The following is a 5,000-nucleotide window of genomic DNA, read 5'->3' as shown; positions in this document are numbered from 1 at the left end:
TGCAAAGTACTGGGGCTGCTGTATTGCCATTTAGTGAATGGATTCTTGACCATGCAGTAGTCTCTGGTGGGGCCTCTCAATGCCATACTAGTGGGTAATTGTTACGGCTTCACCTTATCATGTGCTACAAAAAAAAAAAAAAAATTTCCCGTCTTTCCTCTCTTACTTTCCCTCTCTGTTCTGCTCTAACCAAGTATGCTGACCTGTTCCACAAATCCCAAAATCCTCAACATGAAATATCTCAAAAAAGAAAACACGAATAAACCTAGAACCCCATCCTCCAACGTAGACCCCTACTACCATGTCTCCTTCTCCAACATCAGGGGTCTACGTTCTAACCTTCCAGAGGTTGAAACCCAATTACAGGAGACAAAACCTGACATATTCTTTCTAAGCGAAACTGGAATAGGGCCGACCACCTCCCTAGATGAGTTCATAATTAAAGGATACTCTAACTTAACATCTAAATCTGACCCCCAAGATCGCCATGGGCATGGAATATGTGCCTACATTAAAGATGGCTTCCCGTGTGGCAGGGATATCTCCAGAGAAGGCCCTAATCTACCTTATATGTGCTTCCGGGATGCACTTGCTTACACCACTGCATTTATATTTGCCCTCTATCGGCCCCACAACAGCGGAGTTACTGTCTTTAAGAGTATATCAGAGAAAATTGACCACATCCTGTCTGCTCATCCCTTAGCTAACATTCACATTTGCGGTGACTTCAATGTCCATAATGTGGAATGGCTGACCCACTCAAATAAGACTGATGATGAGTGGAGGTTCAGTCATGATTTTGCCATTGCCTATGACCTCACTCAGATTGTTCGCAAGCCCACCCATGTGCCTGATACTACAGGTCAGTACGCAAGCCTTCTAGACCTTTTTCTATCCACTTCCCCTGAGCTATGTTCATGTTCCATTCTATCTCCTCTGAGATCCTTCGACCACTGCGTTGTATCAGTTAAGATAAAAATGAAATATAATAAATCTACAAACGTACCTCTCCACCGTACCGTATACCGATACTCTATGGTGGACTGGGATACCTTCCGTACATTCATATCTGATCTACCTCTCCATTCCATGTTTAAAAAGGATGTGTCCTCTATAGTATCAGACCTGACCGAATAGTTAATTGTAGGCATAGACCAATTCATACCGTCCAAAAAATTCCAACAAAAACCTAACAGCCAGCCATGGTTCTCCCCTGAATGTGCTGTTGCCATCGCACACAGAAATCACTTTTTCCATAGCTACCAACGTAATAGATGCACTGAAACTGAAGTTGCTTTCAGGACTGCCAGCAACCACTGTAAAAGAGTAATAAAAAATGCAGGAAACCTATATGCTCAATCCGTTAAATCCAAAGTAGCTGAGCAGTGGCTTGGTTCCCACCAGTTCTGGCAAATAGCAAATAAGATCCTGAACAGAAACGTGCGTTCTATCCCAACCATTATCAATGGACCAGAAGTCATCTCATCAGCATCCGACAAGGCCAAACTATTTGCCAAAACCTTTGCGGCAAATGCTACCCTGTACGACAAAGGCCATCAACTCCCCATATTTCCTCCTATAACAGACAACACGCTATGCAACATACAAATATCTGTGTGTGCGGTCGCTAAGCTAATCAAGAACCTTGACTCCAGTAAAGCAACTGGTCCTGACGGTATCCCAATTATAGTGTTAAAAAAATTACAACCAGAACTTGGCCCCATACTTACCAAACTGTTTAAGACTTGCCTTAATGAGAAGTGCTTCCTAACACCCTGGAAAACCTTATCAGTATGCCCTGTATTTAAGAATTCAGGTGATAAGTCATTCCCCTCTCAGTACAGACCAATAAGTCTCGTGTGTGTCATGAGCAAGTTGCTGGAATCCACAATAAATAGAGAAGTAGTCAACCACCTCAGCAGAAATAACCTTCTTAGCGACACGCAATATAGTTTCCGTTCTGCAAGATCTACAGCAGATGTGCTAACGGTTATATCTCATAGGATAAGCGAATCTCTTTACAAAGGCTTCCTTTCTAGGGCAATTACTCTTGACATATCCAAGGCCTTCAATAAGGTTTGGCATAAAGGCCTACTACACAATATTTCCTGCTACGATATAACTGGAAATGTTTTCTCGATCATTAAATCATTTCTCTCTGATAGGCTCATAAGAGTAGTGGTTGATGGGCAGAAATCAGAGGCCCACAGTATTAATGCTGGAGTCCCTCAGGGGTCCATACTGGGCCCAACTCTCTTCCTGATCTACATCAATAATCTCCCAAAACATATACTAAAATCTTTCGTTGACATCTATGCTGATGACACGACTATCTATGGCAACACATCAAAGGCCGTAAATGATGATGTTCTCTCTGATTCTCTCTCCTCTGATCTTGAGTGCATGGTTCACTGGGGGAAGAGGTGGCTAGTTACCTTTAATGCATCTAAGACCAAGCTCCTATCTCTACATCATAAACGCTCTGATCTCCATCTGGCATCAATTGAAATGGATGGCTCTCGTCTAGGGGAGGCCCCATGTTTTGATAAGCTTCTGGGTTTGACCTTTACTCCTGATCTGAAATGGAACACATACATCAAGTCTGTTGCCAAGGTCGCTGGGAAAATGATGGGATCCTTCTACCGCTCCAGAAGATATCTCACTAATGATGCAATTCTCTATCTATATAAAAGCCAAGTACATCCAAGGATGGAGTTCTGCTGCCACATCTGGACAGGAGTTTCTAAAAACAGCCTATCCTGCCTTGACAGAATACAAAATAGACTTTGTGGCTTGGTGGGGGATGCCCTTTTCTCTTCCCTGCAACCTCTTTCCCACAAAAGAGACGTAGCGAGCCTATCTTTGTTCTATCGTTATTTCCATGGCAAGTGCTCGTCTGAGCTCATTCTCTGGTCCCCCCTTGCCAATCTTTTTCAAAAAACACCCGACTAGCTGAAACCACCGTCAATAATTTTCCCCACTCCTTATCTGTGCCTAAATCAAAACGTAGATTCCATGAACAAAGCTTCTTTCTTAGAAGTGCACGCCTGTGGAACTCTGTTCCGCTTGCCTGTTTCCCTCCCGACTTCAACCTGGATGTCTTCAAGTCCAACACAAACAAATTCCTGATGAACCGCCCCCTTAAGTAATGACACTTTTCAATTCTCCAATACTATTGCTAATGCTACACTATCCCATTGATTACTGTACACACAATAACCCTTATCCCCGAGTGGCCCTTGGGCCTTGATAAGCGGTGACTTCCATGTAAAAAAAAAAAAGTTAACGTATGCGAAGGAAAAGGTTTTAGGGAAACAAACATTGATTAACTTATATTTAGTTTAATAAAGGATTTACGTTACTAAAAAAATAACATCGTTTTGCCATTTTGTTTAGGAAGAGAAAGCATAAATAAGAGAGAGGGGAGGGGGAGAATGACACAAAGAGAGGGAGGATGTATAAGACAAATAAAGAGAGGGGCGATGTATCAAAAGGAAAGAGAGGGAGGAGGTGGAGGACGGGTAACGAAACACTGAAATAAAATCCCCACCAGAATGAAAGTGTGACGGTGGAAGTGTGTGTGTGTGTGTGTGTGTGTGTGTGTGTGTGTGTGTGTGTGTGTGTGTGTGTGTGTGTGTGTGTGTGTGTGTGTGTGTGTGTGTGTGTGTGCGCGCGCGCGCGCGTGTGCACGTGTAAAAGATAGAGAGGGGGAGAGAAAGAGAGGATGTAAGACAGGAAGAAGGAGCATGGGAGAAGAGGAGAGAGACGGAGAGAAAAAAAAAGAGGGCGTAAGACAGGCAGAAGGAGTGAGAGAGAGGGAAAGAGAATGACAGAAAGAGAGAGGGTGCAAGACGGAGAGATTGGGAGGGAGAGAAAGAGATTGACAGAAAGAGAGAAGATACAAGACAGAGGGAGTGAGAGGCGAAAGGGAGTGACAGAAAGAGAGGGTGTAAGACAGACAGAAGGAGTGAGAGAAAGAGAGAAAGAGAATGACAGAAAGAGAGAGTATGCAAGACAGAGAGAGGGGGTGGGAGAGAGAGAATAAGAGAAAGAGAGGGGATGTAAGCCAGAAAGAAAGGGGGAAAGAGAATCACAGAAAGTGAGAGGGTATAAGAGAGAGAGAGAAAGAGGGGCAGGGTGTAAGAAAGGAAGAGAGAGAGAGAAAGATGTTGTAAGACAGAGCGAGTACGTAAGAGAAAGGGGGGTAAAAAAGGAGAGACAGAGAGGAAAGAGGATGACAGGACGAGAAAAAGGTATAAGTAAAAAAAAGGAAAGAGATTATAAGACAAAGGTAGAGAGAGGGGGCTAGGAGAAAGTGGAGGGGGTAAGAGAAAGGAAGGGAGAGATAGGGAGCTTACAAGACAGACAAAAAAAGATGAGGATGGGTAAAGAGTTGGGTGTGGCGGCTGCGTTATTGATATTCGTTTCTTGAAAGCTTCAGTGTTTGTTTGTATTTTTTGTACCTTTGCGAACCATTTTCTTTTTTTTCCCTTTTAATCGGCTTCCTGTCTTCTGGCGGTTCGCGCGGCCACATATGTGCCTGCGCGCGTGTCGACGAGTTTCGACCGAATTTCGAGAAAAGGGCGCAAAAAAAAACAAAAAAACAAATACAAAGTTCTTCAACTACACCCCTCCCCCTTCCAGCACTGAAGACCCGCAGATGATGCGCTACTAGCACAACGCGAAGGAGCTCGGATCCTTACCTAGATAGCTAGTGAAAGGGACAGGTTTATTGAATTATCAAAAGAATACTACAAATGACTTGAAGAACGCGTTATTTTCTTTTTCTTTTCTTTTTTTTTTTCTTTAATTTTTAAAAGATCAATTATAAAATTACGAAAGAGTATTTTGTGCAACGGATTTTTATTTATTGAAGTTTACTTTCTGGAAAAGCGCGTTGAAAAGTGTGACTTGGATAAATATTGTTTACGGAGGAATTGTTTTGCGCGAAAAATTGTCAAAAAGCTGAGGACGGAAGGGGGTAAACGACAAAAAAAAAC

General features: G+C 43.0%; 1 protein-coding gene across 4 annotated transcripts in view; it reads left to right on the top strand.

The window, feature by feature from the left end:
• The window catches only part of LOC145263214 (dual specificity protein phosphatase 14-like), a 106,988-nt gene that overhangs the window by 75,554 nt on the left and 26,434 nt on the right, over window positions 1-5,000 (top strand). The window contains exon 1 of one of the 4 annotated variants that reach the window (XM_080120300.1): window positions 4,231-4,253. The exons of 2 other annotated variants lie outside the window; for them this stretch is intronic. The gene's annotated coding sequence lies outside the window, so the exon portion shown is untranslated. Of the gene's footprint in view, window positions 1-4,230; window positions 4,254-4,326 lie in introns of those variants that run through there. One more of the 4 variants, XM_080120298.1, reaches the window with a different exon arrangement.

The sequence above is a fragment of the Euprymna scolopes genome, chromosome 38 (assembly GCF_053919585.1).
Source record: "Euprymna scolopes isolate OS-2025 chromosome 38, ASM5391958v1, whole genome shotgun sequence".
Taxonomy (NCBI): domain Eukaryota; kingdom Metazoa; phylum Mollusca; class Cephalopoda; order Sepiida; family Sepiolidae; genus Euprymna; species Euprymna scolopes.
The sequence above is the reverse complement of the archived record's forward strand: the minus strand, read 5'-3'. Positions and strand labels throughout refer to the sequence as shown.